General features: G+C 39.5%; 1 long non-coding RNA gene across 1 annotated transcript in view; it reads right to left on the reverse strand.

Annotated features, from left to right (window-relative positions):
* LOC128835392 (uncharacterized) overlaps positions 1–16,524 on the reverse strand; it is a 58,094-nt gene extending 41,570 nt beyond the window's left edge. The window contains exon 1 of the long non-coding RNA XR_008444644.1: positions 16,445–16,524. This is a non-coding gene — a long non-coding RNA (uncharacterized LOC128835392). The remainder of the gene's footprint in view (positions 1–16,444) is intronic.
* Between the last annotated feature and the right edge of the window lie 2,345 nt (positions 16,525–18,869).

The following is an 18,869-nucleotide window of genomic DNA, read 5'->3' on the forward strand; positions in this document are numbered from 1 at the left end:
TTTACTACTAATGCCATAAATTATAACTACAATCACTTTACAAATCTGATTTCCTTTTCACTGGCATCTGTGTCATTCATTTGCTTTTTGCAATTCATTCAGCGTGGACAATGACACTAAAGTGGTCAGTTTCACTTTATGTTTATCGTTTCTGTCACATTCTCCTTTTCACACACTGAACATTTATTTTATTTATTAACTTATCTGCATTTCATTTACTGGAAGAGTGTTTTTTGAATAAAAGAAAACAAATCCCTTGTTTTACTGCATTATATAATAAGCCATGAAAACATTTCTTTTCACAGTACATTCTGCAAATGTCTCATTTATTGTTTTAACAGTTGGGCCCTAGTTTCTTGGCAATGCCCCTTTAAATAAAAGGCATTAGGACATGGACATGACAATTGCAGATGATGATGGTTGAAGGATTTGGCACATGTGGCATCTGTGGAAGATGGGAAGAGGGTATAAGTCTGAACTCACACCAGTGAAAGTCACTGACATCACTGATATTACATCAGTGTAAAACCAGTATGAAATCAGAATCAGGCCCAGGATATAGATGAAGACTGTGGCCCAGATACCCAGAAGTATCTAGGCACTTAACTCCTATTGATTTCCATGAGAGTAAGGAATCTAAATACCTTTGATGATCTGGGCCCGAGAGCATTCAAATACACATTAAAGGATGCACACATTCATCTGGCTGTGCTAATGTATTCTCATTAACAACAGTAATAGGATTCACACAGCTAAATCCCTGCCCATCATGATGAAAATTTACTCCTGACACCTGACTGCAAGTAGGAGGGGGTGAAAAGAAAGAATAAAAATGACATTTTATCCTTTTGTAGAGAATCATCTTGTACTTACTGAGTGACAATGATCACTCTCTTTAGAGTTAGATTTTTCAGGAGTGGCTTCTTTTCCTTTTCTGGTGTGTGTCGGGGGGAGAGAGGTGGGGAGAAGAGGACGATTACCATAGTCTGGGTAAACAATGAAACCTGAATCTTGATGGCTTAAAATTCAAGATAATCCTAGCAAGTAGTGAGCAGTGCAATGGGATAATTTGAAATGTAAATGTGACATTCTCCTCCACAGTAAATTAACAAGACATGACTGCAGGCTCTCCTTGTCACTGCAGTCACATTCAAAGAGTCACTCGCTCTCTCTCCTTTCATCTAATGCTATGACAATAGACAATCACCAGGAGCCGTCTTCAAATAAATATCAAATCAAGTCTTTTCCTTACACAGAAGTGACATATGCACTGAATTATCTTTTATTCATTTTGCTCAGAATCATGTTGCTATAAACACCATATTACAGGACGATGCGACAGGAATGCACACACTCCCCACACACCCAATAGCACCATAGAACAGGAAGAGTTTTCTCCCCTTACTGGGTTATACAGAATCTAGCTCAAGATCAAGAAGCCCCAAATTTTATTTTATTAAACAAATTGAGAATGTAAATGGGGCAGTGACTGATCTTGTTCTCTGATCACTTTGTAATTTTACAAATATTAAATAAGGCGTCTCTCAAATGGAGAGAGATGGGTTGGAAGTTTATATTTAAATTTAGATGGTGCCATACTTATTAATGAGGCAGGCCCTGTGCTGTGTTCAGTTTGCGCTGTGCAGGGCAGAGAGAGAGGGGATGGCAGGGAGTTGGCTAAGGCTCCCTGATTCTTTGCCCAACTCCCTCACAAGTGAGAGCATCTTCCAGGTTATGGTCTCATAGGGACTGTATGCTAGCTGGGGGTAGTTGGAGTGCAGCATATGCCAACTAATCCTCACTCCTCATCCCTTCTTGCCCTCAGCTTGTCCCTCCCCATTGCCAACACACCCTTGAACCAAGTCCTGTGGGAAGAGTAGGAACCAATTCCACTGGCTCTACCCCTGCTAGGGATCCCTCTATGGCAGGGATATCCTCTAGGGATTTGCAGAAGGTTTTCCCTCACTTTGTGCTGCCTAAACATTGTAAGAGGAGCAAATTGTGGCACAAAATATGCCCCCAAAACCTCAGTAATAGCTTCACACTAGCTAGATCAAGGCATCCTTTAGTATAAAATAAGAAGGTACCTCTTTTGGGGCTACACCTTGGGCTCATGTAACTTGCCAGGATGCAAAGGTTTACAAGTGAGCAGATGGTTGAACTGCGGTATTCCCAAAATGAGCAGTGCCAGAACAAAGGTGAGGAGGTCAGACAGTGAAAGAGCACAACAGCGCCACTGGGAACTCCAGCATGACTTGATTCTTTTGTGTTGAACTTGATAGGATCTTCCTTTCAGAGGATCCATGTTGATAGCTCCCTTTGAGCTGTACTCTCCTCCTTGGTTCTCAACAGGATTCTTGGTGCTTGGGAGAGAGTTTCAGCTCTATCAATGGTATTCTCTATTAACCCATTCACTGGTGCATCCACAGACTTTTGGATGTTTGATTTCTTTTTGCTTTCTCCTGGCAGACACACAATAACTAATACATAACATTCCTTCTAGAATTTCCACCTTACAGAACGTAGCTATAATTGGCTCCTGGGACTCCTAGTTCTGTAGAAACCAACAAAAACTGTCAACTGGAATTTCTAAGAGTGCAGAAATTCAAAATGCAGTTTGTACATCCAGTGAGCCCAGTTGGTTGATTTTAAACAATGGATCTACCCAAACACACAGCAATCAGAGCATTCAGCCAGGGAATACACTGTATACAGTTTTTTTTGGAGGTCGGGGTGTGTCAGGTTTTTAACAATTTTGGATTGCCTGGGCAAGACTGGATTTGTGTGCAAATTAAATCTGATTCAGAAATTTGTCACACACACCTGAGAAATACAAAATATTACCATAAAAGTTATGCACACAATCTCAGGGCTTCAGATCTGTAGATAAGACATTAAACTGAGGTCACTGCTGCCTGCCTTTAGTATCTGATCAGGTGGAAGTTAAAGAACCCATGACACACTTTCAAAGAGGGAGAGGAGAATGCCTGTATTCAACATTCCTTCTCTCAAAATAAAACGGGATCTAAAATCAGCATTTAGCTTCTTATCTGGAAAAGTGCCTTGATTAGAAGAGAGGACGTGAGTCAGGATCCTGGGGTTCTGTTCCGGGTCCCACATTATATCACTGGGTTGACTTTGTGCAAATCACCTAGCTGCTCTGTGCTTCACTTTACCCTACTGAAAAATGACTCCAATAATATTGACAGTACCAGAGAAAGAATGTGCTGTGAGGCTGAATTAATTCATGTTTGTAAAAACCACTGTGACATCTTCAGCTGAAAGGTGCTTATAGAAGTGCAAAACATTATAGCAATTGCTGGCAGTGACCACTAAATATAGTTAATAGTTGCATGAATGAATTGTCATTGGCATTGTCAGTGAGAACAATGAAGTAACTGTGCACATGTCCTACTGTAGCTTGTGCATTGACAAGTGCATTTTGAATTAGAAAAGGAATTTCTAATTTGATGTCTTAGCACAGCAGCCAAAGCTTATATAATAGCTTGTGATCTGCAAGTTAAAAATGCTGATTAACTGTGATGCAAGAATACTTTAAAGTGGAGCCCTTTGATTTTCCTATTTCCTGGCAGATATAAACTAGTTATTGAATAACATTTGCATGATGTGTCTGTTTTATCTCCTTAATCAAATTAAAAGATTTAAGGGAAAATGCATTATTTATAATAGTTTTATGTAACAGGGTTTCATCTTAGTCTGTTGAGTATTTATGTTATCTACAGTTCTTTTGACAGATGTTGACACTGCCCAAAACCTAAAAGAAAAGAAAAATATAGTCAGGAGTAGTAAATAGCATTTCCCCTGACACAGTTGGAATATGAAACAGCAGAGAATGTTCTCTGCCAGGGTTTTAAATTTGATAGCTATTTTATCCTCTGTATTGTTCTTATGTACACTCACTGTAACCACTCTGCTGCTGTGTTACGGATCAGGATTTCCAAGATTGCTCTTTGCAAAAGGGTGGGTCAACTCACAATATAATCCATTTTTGTCTGACAAGAGACAACGTGATAACACAAAGACATTAGGACCAGGCTAGCATAAAGTCAAGGGGATAGTGAATTTAATAAATATTGAAATATATGAAAAAAGCTTCATTAGATTATTGGTTTTCAGAGAGATTCAGTAACTCCTAAGAGGCTCTGTATAAATGGCCATATTGTGAAAGCAGGAATAAATGATCTTTTTTGTCATTAAAAAGATGGTACTAATAGTAAAATTAGAAATTCATTAACTTTGCTCAGCAAGGTCTGCAGTAGCCTCATTTATTCAGCTTTCAATAGTCCATTGTGCATGCCAAGATAGACTTTCAGTCAGTTATATGATTTTATTTTTTCATAAAATGTTTATCTTGCATTCATTCCAATACTATATGTCACACAGTTCATAAATTGATTTACAAATCCCATAACATCAAATGTCTATTCTCATCAGCTCTTACATAACTTTAATATTTATATGATTTAATTCAATTTCATTTGGCTTGGACTTTTTTTTTATGCATAAAGACAGATTTAGTGACCATTGGGCAAAACAAGTGATTTGATTTGACATCTGTGTTCCAATAAAATGTAATACTGTCATTAGTTTTTTTCCTTTTGACAGCTGAGAAGAAAGATATTTAATCTTATGACAAAATGTCACTGCAGTGATTTAGGAATCACAAGGACATATCAGCCAGTTAGAATAGTATCAAGGACAGACAAAATGAGAACATATGCATGTTCAAAATCATAAAAGGTCACCTACATTGCAGCATAACAGACACATCAGGCCAGATGTGAGAGAGCATCAGGCCAGATATAACCCCTAAATAACAATTTGGGGCAGTTGTTTTACCGCCTTTCATACAAGGTGTTTGGTAAAAATTCAACTTTTTCCTGATTCTGATCTCACTTACACATGGATGTATAGCATAGGTGCTGGAACTAGGTGCTGGGGATGCTGTCTCGCCCCCGGGCTTGAACTGGTTTCCATTCTATACAGGGTTTACAGTTCAGTTCAATGGCTCTCATCACCCGCACTGTACAAATTGTTCCAGCACCCCTGATTTATAGTCAAGTTATTCCAAATTTACACTGGGGTAGCTTAGATGAGAAGCAGACCCCTGGATAAATAATTAAATAGTTATGGAACTGGGGGCTGGCTAATGGGCCTTCCATATCCCAGGCTAGTGCTTGAACTACTAGGCTATAGAGTCATTCTCTCTCGCTCTCTCACCCAAAAGAGGGAGAGAGAGCACAAGCATGAGAATGACTCGATAGGAGTGTATACCTATGATGGGTACCAAGGGTCACAAACAGCACTGGTGTCACAAGAGGCTATCCTGCAGTTGTATGAGGTTGTCACCACCGACAGACACATGCTATATAGGAATAGGTGATGCCATCTCCAAACCCAGAAGGGAGGGAGATCAGGGACATTGAGTTGGCCATGTTGCCTGACAAGGTATCAGACAGGCAACAATCACAGCAGTTTGAGATAGCTGAGCTCTAGGACATGGCACAACTGGAACGAATGGATTTACTGCCCCTCTTCCCCGCATGACAACAATGGTGCTGATATCTCAGGAGACACTCGCAAGTGACAGTGCAGGGCACCTCAGAGACTAACTGAACATTATCATTTACTTTAGTTAGTAGGTTGGTTATAAGTATTTGATATTCTGTGTTATGCTAATGCTGATTGTCAGTGATTATTGTTATGTTTGGCTGGGAAAGAAAGATGTGGGGAACTGTACCTTTAAGAGGCACTGGCAAAAGCTAGTTGGAACTGGTTGTTATGTTATGCAGAGGCTCATGTTACACAATGCAGATCAGTTAGAACTGAGCCACTGAATGCAACAGGCCTTTGTGAGCCTCCTTGGCTCTCCATGAGCACTGACCACCACACATGAAGCAGTAGGACTTCACATGATTTAGTGGAAGATTCTTGACCAGCTGAATTACCAGCATGTTCTTAGCAGAACACATTCATGGTGAATTTGTTGTCGGGCAATTCTGTGGAGAACCCCTTTATATAGTGCTTTGAGATCTGTGGATGAAGAAGCCTTACATCAGAGCTAGGTATTATTATTATTATTATTAGCTTAGGAATTTTCATACCAGAACAGATCAATTGTCTATTTTAGTTCCTGTCTCTAACAATAGTCAATGACTGATTCACTGAAAATTGAACTCCTCTCATAATGCATATAAATGCAATATGAAGGAAAATAATTCCTAAGGAGAAAAATTTCTTCCTGACTCAAGCTGGTGATTGGCGTATGCCTTGAAGCATGAGGACTGATAGACCTTGTAATTTTATCCTACCTAGTGTAATTGCAGATGCTTTTCTCATGGTATTCAGATGTGTCTAATCCTTTTTTTGAATGTTGCTAAGCTAGCTGCCTCAATAATTCACTTTACATTGCTCTGGTGCTGATGTAGGTGAAGATTTGTAATATTCAAGATTGGTTCCAAATCTCAGCTTCTTGGTTCTTCAAAATTCACAAAGAATCCTGCCTCAAGGTTATTAGTCATGGGTTCCTGGAAATGTTGCGATTATACATAATAATATTGAGGACATTAAACAGCATCTGAAGTTTAGCTGTATGCCTACTGTATAATACAGTGTGCCTTGTTTACAAGGTAGTACAAATGAACAAATATCTATTAACAAAATTAATGATGAACAATTGCTGTAATTTCACTTTGCTTGGAAAACACTCTGGTAAATGAATTGGGTTAATAGCAGCTTGCTGATTGGCTTTATCTTACAAACAAGACAATTAACTATGTAAACAAATTCACTTCAGTTACATAAAGTTGTGGTACAAAAAGCCAATAAATGCAAATGTGTGGATCTTGTGAAGAGCAGATATAATTAAATCTATGTCAGTATAGTTCTCTGCAAGACACTGTGCACTGATCAGAGACCTCTGCAATAAACTAGAGTAATGGAAGAAGCTACTGGCAGGGCAGTAGCTTTCAATCTATACTATAGAGGTATTTGTAAAGCACCCAGTACCGTGGTAACTAAGAGCCAAATACAACAATGGCAAGAATTATTTTTTCATGAACAGATCAATTTCTTCACTCTTTGCATGGGTAGTAATGCTTCTTATGGGACATATATGGAGTAGGGATTTGGGAGAAGGGAAAATCTTGCCTGCTCCATGTGTTTATGTAGCCCACTCTGCTGGGAATAACAATGATTTTATAGTAAAAAAAAGGAGAAACATGGGCTTGTTCTGATCACCAGTATGACGGTATTTCCCAGCGGAGGATCCTTTGCCAAAAATGCTCCTCCTCAAGCTCCCAAAAGATTTGCCTTGGTTTCCAGCTGTTGTAAATGCATTGTTTGGCAAAGGCAGTTTCATGCTCTGAAATACTGATATATGAATATTTGTTATTCAACTCTCCATGAAAAAGCTTAACCAGAGTACGCTTTCCTCAATGCATCCCAGAAGGGCCAGTGACAGCAATTTCATCCAGATGGGCATAAAGGGTATTGTGTGGGTTAAGCCCTCTATTTTGTCAAATGGAAGCACACAGAAAAGCCATTTCTAGTGGACCTTGGTTGTAGCTGAACTTGTGTGAAGAGTTCCTTTGCTGAGAAGCTGGACCTGAATTAGCTCATGCACAGCATTGAGACAATGGGCTCCAAGCAGTTCAAGAATCATGTGGTTTTAGACTGAGGCATTTTCCAGGTCAGAATGCTGAGGGTCGGCAAACCATAGGAAGGGATGGCGTGCTACTGAGTGCAGGAGAGAGGTAGGCAGTGTGTTGAGAATTCCTGATAGAGAGCTCCTTCCTGGCCATGGGGCTGTCTTAAATGGGGTTCCTACAATTGCCAGTGTATAGTTTGGTTTTTTATTTACCATCTCTCCAAAGAAAACAGGACTAGTGGACATGTTCTGAACAAAAACAGACCATGGGAAATATCCTGACTCTCCGTGCCACCAATTTCCTTCCTAAAAGGAAAATGACCCATTCCAAAAGCCCCCAAAACTGCTACTGCTCAGCAAGGGAGAAGAGCATTCTTAGTGGGTTACATAAAAAGAGATGGCCCTTTAGGTAACCAATCTGTGGATCTAGGACCACCAGAAAGTGGAACTGGAATTCAATGGGAAGCTAATAGAGAGCCTGGTGCATCAGAGCAATACATTCATCAATGTGTCTCTGCTAGGAGATATCACATTTTTGGGTGTATTAATTTTCACGTTCCAGCAGTAGTTTTTGGTTGTTTTCTCTTGTTTATTAATTCAAGTGTTCATGAAAAGTGCTTGGCTGCCTGCTTTGAGAATGAAATAGTCTAGATGTCCACAGAGGTAGTATGGGCAATAGTGTTGTGACCTCACACTTTAAGTGTACTTCAATGGAGACAAAACCAATCTCTAAGGTTTATTCAGTTCTGTGGTTCCTGGGAGACTATCAATAATAGTCATTCCGGATGTACTAGTGTATATTGATAGCAATTTCACATGAAAAGTTCTTCTTGTATGTATGTATAAATATTAAACCTATATCCTCTTTAAATCCACTCAATAGTTTTCCCCATATGAAATCAATACCCATTACACAGAGAATAGAAAAGGCTGTTCATTGTTCACTAGTAAAGCATGATTACTGTTAAATCAGATATAAAAGAGAACAATTTTCTTACAAACTGTTGTACTCCTGCAATGTGATTGATGTTTGCTGTTACTAAAACAACAGAAAAAATCACTTAATGACAAAACAAACTCTTCTTTTTAGTCTGGAAAGCAGTTGCTTTACTCTAAAGACCCCCAAGTGGGTCATAAACAGGTGTCAAGAGGTCACAACCATGGTGCTGTTCCCATACTGGCGAATAGGAGGAGGGTCTCCCCAGTTAGATGGGGGCAGTTCTAGAAAGGATCTTGCAATAGACAAGGGGAGCCCAGTATGGACAAAGCTTGAGGACCACTGGTCTAATCTTCTTTACCACCTCTCTGGAATCTGTCCATCTATCACTAGGGCCCTGATCCTAATTGACTTCACACATTCATGTGCAAGAGGAAAACTGGAGTGAATAAGGATTAGACAAGACTGGACCTCCTACTGTTCCCATCCCTGTGGTATTTAAGTGCCACTAAATATCATTTTATCCATACAAAGGAACACTTTTTGTACCATGGGAAGAATTAATAACATTAATTTTAGTAATGATTTTGGGGGTTAAAAAAAAAACAACCAAACCAAGTTCCTCCCTTTTTTAAAAGACTGTTTTCTTAATTCATTTGCCGTGACATTCATTTCTGCAGTGAAATCATTTTCACTTTGTAACTTTCATCAAGAAAAAGGAAAATATTCTTAATGAAGCTGTTTACTATAAAAAAGCACTTGGCATTAGAAATAAATCAGCTTTAAGCTTCCAGAGGAAAAGCTGAGAGGAAAAAAGTGAAACACAAAATAGTATCTTTAAAAGGAGGAATTATATTTGTGAAATCCTCTTATCGATGTCTTCACGATAATCATTGCTTTACTGCAAAAATGTACCATCAGCTTGTCATCTTTATGTTATTAAGAGCATGCCATTCACATATGTATGTGGATGCTTGCTATCCATTCGTTTTGTTGGCAGTATAATAAAATAAAATAAATAAATAAATAAATAATAAAACCCTATTGTTATCAATATCCTCTCAAAACAATTCTATCAGGAGACCAATGGGATCTCAAATCTTTTGACCTTAGTTATCTGTATTTCAATAAACATATTAGAATATATTGTTCTTAGCCTTTATTTCGCTTCATGGAAGAGCAAGGTGGAGAAGGCCCCCTCTCATCTCCCTGATTTACTCCCCTGAGCAAAGTATTGTGGTTCTGGCCATGATTGGGGGAGCAGTGGCTGGTTCTCTTATATTTCCCTGTTACCTGTCAGCTCTGTGTTCTTGGGGAACCAGGGTGCAGTACCCAGCATGTCTGACTCACAAAAGACCTTCTCCCTCTCCTCCCACCCACCACTGCTTGAACCAAAAGTGATCAGAAGAAAGACTTACAAAAAGCAATGAAAAGGCAGGGAGAGACACACCTAACTCCTGGGAGAAGCATGAGAGGATTAAGGAAACTACCCTAGCCTCATTTGCATTGAAGATGGGACAAGGAGGCATCTACATTAGCATACAGAATGGAGAACAGAGATTCCAAGGCAAGAACCGCACAGAACTCTGGGACCAGAAAAGCAGGGAAGCAGTGCATGATGGGGGATCTCTGCTCCAGATGTTAATGAACCCACGCCTGTACACACCCAGCTCAGTAGTTGGACCAATTCAAGTAATAAATCCTTTATTGGTATCCAAAATAGAGAAGCTCCCTAATTGCATTGTGAGCTCCCTCCAAGGAACACCGCCCAAAACCAGAAATGATCAGCTCCCAGGGTCAAGCCTGAAAAAACAACTTTGGTATGCTCCCTTGTTTACACATAAACAAATCTAGTGTTCTCCCTTGAACCATTGTTGTTTCTCTACAAACCCTTACCTATGCTAAAGTAAGTGTTCTGATGCCTGGATCCAGAATCTGCATCAGTTCCATTGGGACTTCATCTTCTCCTGACTGATCATGTTGGGGGCTCTGCTTGACTCCAGCACTCAGGACCCTTAGCTACCACCACCACCTGGGACCCCCGATCGATTCAAGCTTCACGGAGTGGTGAGAACCCAGCTCTCGCTCTCTCTCTCTCTCTCTCTAGGTATAGCCTTCTGACCCTGACTTGTGTGATCAGTTATAGTTTTGTGAACCTGACTTTTATAATCAAGTTTAAGTTAGTTTTAATATTATAACTGTTTTGTTTGTTTGGCTCCCCTATGGTTATTACCTGGCAATAAATAACTTTCATGATTAAGCTGGTTGCCTCTCTCTCAGTAATACCAGGGTACAAAATATATCGGAAGGACAGAACAGGTTGTGCTGGTGGGGGAGTGGCACTATATGTGAAAGAAAGCATAGAATCAAATGAAGTAAAAATCTTAAATGAACTAAATTGTACCACAGAAGCTCTATGGATAGTAATTCCATGCTTGAAAAATAAGAATATAGCAGTAGGGCTATATTACAGACTACCTGATCAGGATGGCATTAGTGACTCTGAAATGTTCAGGGAGATTAGAGAGGCTATTAAAATAAAAAACTCAATAATAATAATAATGGGGGATTTCAACTATCCCCATATTGACTGGATTCATATCACCTCAAGAAGAGATGCTGAGATAAAGTTTCTTGACATCTTAAATGACTGCTTCTTGGAGCAGCTAGTCCTGGAACCCACCAGAGGAGAGGCAATTCTTGATTTAGTCCTAAGTGGAGCACAGGATCAGGTCCAAGAGATAAATATATCTGGACCGCTTGGTAATAATGACCATAATATAATTAAATTTAACAACCCTGTGGTGGGGAAAACTCCACAGCAGCCCAACACTGTAGCATTTAATTTCAGAAAGAGGAATTACACAAAAATGAGGAGGTTAGTAAAACAGAAATTAAAAGGTACAGTATCAAAAGTAAAATCCCTGCAAGCTCCGTGGAAACTTTTTAAAGACACCATAATAGAGGCTCAACTTAAATGTATACCCTAATTTAAAAAAATATAGTAAGAGAACCGAAAAAGAGCCACCATGGTTAAACAACAAAGTAAAAGAAGCAGTGAGAGGCAAAAAGGCATCCTTTAAAAAGCGGAAGATAAATCCTAATGAGGAAAATAGAAAAGAGCATAAACTCTGGCAAATGAAGTGTAAAAATATGATTAGAAAGACCAAAAAAGAATTTGAAGCAGCCAAAGACTCCAAAAGTAATAACAAATATTTTTTTAAATATATCAGAAGCAGAAAGCCTGCTAAGCAACCAGTGGGGCTACTGGACGATCAAGATGTTCAAGGAGCGGTCAAAGACGATAAGGCCATTGCGGAGAAACTAAATGAATTATTTGCATCAATCTTCACTGTTGAGGATGTGAGGGAGATTCCCAAACCTGAGCCATTCTTTTTGGGTGACAGGTCTGAGGAACTGTCCCAAATTGAGGTGTCATTAGAGGAGGTTTTGGAACAAATTGATAAACTAAACAGTAATAAGTCTCCAGGACCTGATGGTACTCACCCAAGAGTTCTGAAGGAACTCAAGTGTGAAAATGCAGGACTACTAACTGTCATTGCAGGACTACTAACTGTAACCTATCATTTAAATCAGCTTCTGTACCAAATGACTGGAGGATAGCTAATGTGACGACAATTTTTAAAAAGGGCTCCAAAGGTGACCCTGGCAACTACAGGCCAGTAAGCCTCACTTCAGTACTGGGCAAATTGGTTGAAACTATCATAAAAAACAAAATTGTCACACACATAGATGAACATAATTTGTCGGGAAATAGTCAACATGGTTTTTGTAAAGGGAAATCATGCCTCAACAATCTACTAGAATTCTTTGAGGGGGTCAACATGCATGTGGACACAGGAAATCCAGTGGATATAGTGTATTTAGATTTTCAGAAAACCTTTGACAAGATCCCTCACCAAAGGCTCTTAAGCAAAATAAGCAGTTATGGGATAAGAGGGAAGGTTCTCTCATGGATTGGTAACTGGTTAAAAGATAGGAAACAAAGGGTAGGAATAAATGGTCAGTTTTCAGAATGGAGAGAGGTAAATAGTGGTGTCCCCCAGGGATCTGTACTGGGATCAGTCCTATTTAACATATTTATAAACGATCTGGAAAAAGGGGTAAACAGTGAGGTGGCAAAATTTGCAGATGATACAAAACTACTCAAGATAGTTAAGTCCTAGGCAGACTGTAAAGAGCTACAAAAGGAGCTCACAGAACTGGGTGACTGGGCAACAAAATGGCAGATGAAATTTAATGTTGATAAATGCAAAGTAATGCACACTGGAAAACATAATCCTAACTATACATATACAACAATGGGGTCTAAATTAGCTGTTACCACTCAAGAAAGAGATCTTGGAGTCATTGTGGATAGTTCTCTGAAATCATCCACTCAATGTGCATTGGCAGTCAAAAAAGCAAACAGAATGTTGGGAATCATCAAGAAAGGGATAGATAAGAAAAAAAATATCATATTGCCTCTATATAAATCCATGGTACGCCCACACCTTGAATTCTGCATGCAGATGTGGTCACCCCATCTCAAAAAAGATGTATTGGAATTGGAAAAGGTTCAGAAAAGAACAAAATGATTAAGGGTATAGAAAGGCTTCCATATGAGGAGAGATTAATAAGACTGGGACTTTTCAGCTTGGAAAAGAGGTGACTAAGAGGGAATATGATAGAAGTCTATAAAATCATGAGTGGTATAGAGAAAGTAAATAAGGAAGAGTTAATTATCCTTCTCATAATACAAGAGCAAGGGGCCACCAAATGAAATTAACAGGTAGCAGGTTTAAAACAAACACAAAAAAGTATTTTTTCACGCAACGCACTGTCAGCCTCTGGAGCTCCTTGACAGAGGGTGTTGTGAAGGCCAATATTATAACAGGGTTCAAAAGGCAGCTAGATAGATTCATGGAAGATAGGTCCATCAATGGCAATTAGCCTGGATGGGCAGGAATGGTGTCCCTAGCCTTTGTTTGCCAGAAGCTGGGATTGGGTGACAGGGCATGGATCACTTGATGATACCCTGTCTGTTCATTCCCTTTGGAGCACTGCCATTAGCCACTGTCAGAGGACAGGATACTGGGCTTGATGGACCTTTGGTCTGACCCAGTATGGCCATTCTTATGTTCTCCCCCTCGTGGGTGTTTTTTGGTTTCCTCATTTGCTCTGCAGCAACGCTCCTCGTACCTAAGCTAAAAGATCCCTGCAGCACCCCAAAATCCTGTGGGGTTTGCTCATCAAGTGGGTTACTACCAGAACAATTGCAATGTGAAAGTGGGGATAGGGACGTGCTGAACCTGGGACATATGAGGGTGCAGGTTGGAAGTGCTGCTCGACCCAGTCTGCTGAGTCCAGGGACATATAAGGGGTCAGTCTGGGAGTGCTGATTAACCTTGTCCGCTCAGACGCACTCTGTTAATATGTGTGTGTGTGCCTGTGTTTGTCTGATTCTGGGGCTGGAAGAACCCAGCCCTGGGGAACCTAGGTCCTGCAGGATAGCTCCATTGGGAGGGAACTTGCAGCATGGAGAAGTAGAGCTCTGTATGAGAACACAAATGACACAAGCCATACATTAATAGAAGTACAGGACTCCTCTCCCCAGATGAGTAACCCTGTGATAAATGAAGCGGAGGGTAGCTCCCTTTTATGGGCACCCAACCAGCCAGTTAGCTGTAAAATCCCTCTTGGTAACTGTTCTCTGCTTGCTTTATATGTAAAGGGTTAAAAGTCCCCCAGGTAAAGAAAAGGAAGTGGGCACCTGACCAAAAGAGCCAATGGGAAGGTAGAACTTTTTAATATTGTGAAAGAAACTTTTCCCTTTGTCTGTTGTTCTCTGGGCTGCAGGGACACAGGGCAGCAATGCTATAAGCAGAAATGCTGTGTAAGGTTTGAACCAGGTATGAAAAAGTATCTTCCATACCTAGAAGAAATTATTTGGATAATTATTAGTTAGACGCTATCAGGCTTATTTCTTATTTTGGCTTGTGGATCTCCTCTGTGCTAACCCCTGATGCTTTTGTTTGCTTGTAACCTTTAAGCTGAACCCCCCAGAAAGCTAGTTTGGGTGCTTAATTTTTGTAATTGTTTCTTTTAAGATCTAGCAAAAAGCCTAAGTTCCAAAGGTAATTTTTTCCTTTTTGTTTTTAATAAAATTTACCTTTTTTAAGAATAGAATTGGATTTTTGGTGTCCTAAGAGGTTTGTCCATGTTGTTTGATTAGCTGGTAGCAGAGCTAATTTCCTTTGTTTTCTTTCTCAGCTCTTCCCCACAGGGACAGTGAAAGGGCCTGAGGATACCCCACAGGGAGGAATTCCCAAGTGCGCCTTCCTGGGTTCAAAGGGGGCTTTTTGCATTTGGGTGATGGCAGCGTTTACCAAGCCAAGGTCAGAGAGAAGCTGTAACCTTGGGAGTGTAATACAAGCCTGGAGTGGCAAGTATTAATTTTTAAAATCCTTCAGGGCCCCCACTTCCTGCACTCAGAGTGACAGAGTGGGGATTCAGCCATGACAAAAGCCGTACATTGATAGAAGTACAGGACCTCCCTCCCCAGAAGAGTAACCCTAATAAATGAGCGTACCCCAAAGTAATGGGCAAAGCTGGTAACACCCCCTTATGAGCAAATTTGCAGGGAGTGGGTCACAGACTTGGCTTTACTCCCCTATTTGCTGACCAGAATAGCTCGGTTAATGGTAGTAAGCTGCATTCTGTAAAAAGATGACGCACTCTACTTCTGAGAGCAAATGGGGTGTTCTCTAAGTCACAATTTTTTCTCCAAGCTCCTTCTGGAGTGGGGCATTTGTCTTTGAACTGTTAGAAAATATAGTTATTGTGTCACTGTCATCTGTCCCCTCACTGTAAAGGAAACACTGCATTTTAAAATCAGCTTTTATGATGTTCTCTCTTGTCTTATCTCCATCTTCACTTCGGAAATGAAGCTGAGATCATAGGAAATATTATTGTCACTAATAAAGCCACATGCATTTTACCTTCCATTGCTAGTTTCCTTTGTGCCTCTCATTGTGCTGGGGTTTGGTCAGAGAAGTGTGTCTCAAATTTGGGTCCTGGTAGGTCGAAACATATGAATCAATTCAGTGACAATACTGGGGCTTACTAGGAAGTCTCAGATATGGAAGGTGCTGGAGATTATTATAGGATAAAGCGATCACATGATCAAATTGGGTGACATTAAAAGGGCTCAGAGGCACTATATCTTCCAATAACAGTTTGCAGGGGCACCTTCCAATAAACTTAAGCCAACACGGCAGTGTCCTGAGAAGATTTTACTGTTTCAAAAGGAATATGCAAATGTCACGGCTGTATCCCCACTTTGAACTTTAGGGTACAATGTGGGGGCCTGCATGAAGACTTCTAAGCTTAACTACCAGCTTAGCTCTGGTCCACTGCCACCATCTCAAGCTAATTCCCTTCCCTGGGGAGCCTTGAGAGACCTTCACCAATTCCCTGGTGAATACAGATCCAACCCCCTTGGATCTAAAACAAGGAGAAATTAACCATTCCCCCTCCTTCCTTTCACCAACTCCTGGTGAATCAAGGTCCAAACCCCTTGGATCTTAAAACAAGGAAAAATCAATCAGGTTCTTAAAAAGAAGGCTTTTAATTAAAGAAAAAGGTAAAAATCATCTCTGTAAAATCAGTATGGAAAATAACTTTACAGGGTAATCAAACTTAAAGAGCTCAGAGGACTCCCCTCTAGTCTTAGGTTCAAAGTACAGCAAACAAAGATAAACACTCTAGTAAAAGGTACATTTACAAGTTGAGAAAACAAAGTAAAACTAAGACGCCTTGCCTGGCTATTTACTTACAAGTTTGAAATAGGAGAGACTTGTTTAGAAAGATGTGGAGAACCTGGATTGATGTCTGGTCCCCCTCAGTCCCAAGAGCGAACGAATACCCAAACAAAGAGCACAAACAAAAGCCTCCCCGCCCCCCCGCAAGATTTGAAAGTATCTTGTCCCCTTATTGGTCCTTTGGGTCAGCTGCCAGCCAGGTTACCTGAGCTTCTTAACCCTTTACAGGGAAAAGGATTTTGGAGTCTCTGGCCAGGAAGGATTTTATAGTACTGTACACAGGACAGCTGTTACCCCCTTCCCTTTATAGTTATGACAGCAAAAAAGAAGGCAACAGATGATTTTAGAGAAGTACAACTAAATCAGAACTGAAAATGAGAAAAGTTGATCAAAGAACAAAGAAAGAACTGCATTAAAATTAATCACACTAGGGCCATAAAATCAGTTATAATACCTTAGCAATCAAAAATTAAATGAAGAGGAAGGTAATGTTTTAAATGGATTTACATTTTCCAATATAGGACTTGATAGTTTCAGCCTATTTGGCCTCTCACAAGATTTATTACAGGCTCAGTCAAGTCTAGTTGAACCAGAGGCAGCTGAAAGCATAAATCAGTCATCAGATAAAAAAAAATGTATCCTAGCATTGTTATGCAAAAACAAAGTGGGTTTTTTTTTGACTGACTGAAAATAATATTGTTCTGTTCAAACTGTAAAGACCTTATCCTATGCCCACTGAAGTTTATGAATGGATTGGTCTGTTTGGTAATAGTAAAATGGATAAATACTCCTTTTTTTCTTTATATATATATATATATATATATATATATATATATATATATATATATATATATATATATATCTTTAAATATAACTAGTCTGTTCTATATCAAACTACCTGATCCACTTCTTGAATTAAAATCAAGACAAAATGGAATTGTTATTGTTGAGGTGTTGTCGGTCTGATAAGTGATATATAACCCCTCTCAAAACCAAATAAACTTGGCAGTCCCCAAATTTCACATCTGACTTCAAAAGTATGCTGAAAAGTTCTTGAAGTACAAAATGTAAACTACTGTACTTTCCAAAGTGAATTTTTAATTTGCTTGTAGTGTTATCTACCGTCATTCAAGATTCCTGTGGCAGGAGATGGCACAGCTTTGCCAGTATATGGGCTCTGTTGTGTGTTTTCTCTAAAGCATTTGGAACGGGCCATTTCTGGAGACGGGAAAAGAAACTGAATGGTTCAGTGATCTGTTCCAGTATGGAAAATCCTGGTGTTTCTATTCATTTTTAATAGCTAGAATTCCCTAATACCTGAAGGTTTAATTTAGTCCCCTCAACAACTACAGGTGAGAACCTGGTAGAGCCCTTTAAAATTAAAACATTGTCATAAGAAAGTGATTTTTGCCATAGCTATATGGTATAGCTAGCTTTATTCCTCTAGGGTCCAATCATGAAGTTCATATTTAGCAAAATTCTCACTGATGTCAATGTTAACTGAATAAAATCTTCTGAATTAAGTCCAAGGTCTGAATAATCCCAGCAGAAATTGTGTATCTTTATATGTGTAGGCATGTATGTTTATCTATAGATAACATAGCATGGAGTTATTTTGACAAGATTCATAATGGGTGAAATTCAGCTCTTTGGAGAGGGTTAGTTCAGGATCCTATGTACCACTTAAATCCCATTTTTGTCCTAAGGGCCTAAGTAGGCCTTAATTGGTGCAGTAATCTTGTGTTGGCCCTCTCCATGGGATACATTTCACCCAATAAGACTTTTTTCTGTCCAGTCCCAGGCTGACTGCTCCAAGCATCTACTTCACAAGAGTGTTGTACCCTAGCAGAAGCAGAACACTCACTAAAGCAGATGCGTTATGTGCAAAAATAAAAGTCCAGAGCATGCCAACAATTTTTAAGCAGAACACCCCATTGAAATCAATGTGGGGAATCCTGTATAAATAAACCTAACAGCATGATACAGCCCAAAGAATGTAACTATTTAAAAACTGTGAGCCAGATCCTCAGGTGATATGAATTGCTGGAGCTTCATTGAAGCCAATGGACCTGCAGCAATTTCCACAAGCAGAGGATCTGGTCCTTCAATTATTGCAAAATCTTGATTTCAGCAGTTTGTCTCATATAAAATAAATACATTCTGATAGACGGTCACCAGGGGAAACAATTATTTTTAAAGTAAAAAACAATTAATTCAAAAATAATGTGTAAATGCTTTTTTGCATTTTTATGGGAAACCCAATTGTAGTATGTAGCTTAATAATTATACATGTATAATTAAAATAATGCATTTTTATTTTTAATATGCACATGGCCAAATTCCTCTGGACACCTTAAAGATTATCTAACCATATTCACCTACCTGAATACATTTACCAGGAAAAATAAAATAACACCCAGTATCCCACCTCTCAACACCC

Source organism: Malaclemys terrapin, chromosome 4, assembly GCF_027887155.1.
Source record: "Malaclemys terrapin pileata isolate rMalTer1 chromosome 4, rMalTer1.hap1, whole genome shotgun sequence".
Lineage (NCBI taxonomy): Eukaryota > Metazoa > Chordata > Testudines > Emydidae > Malaclemys > Malaclemys terrapin.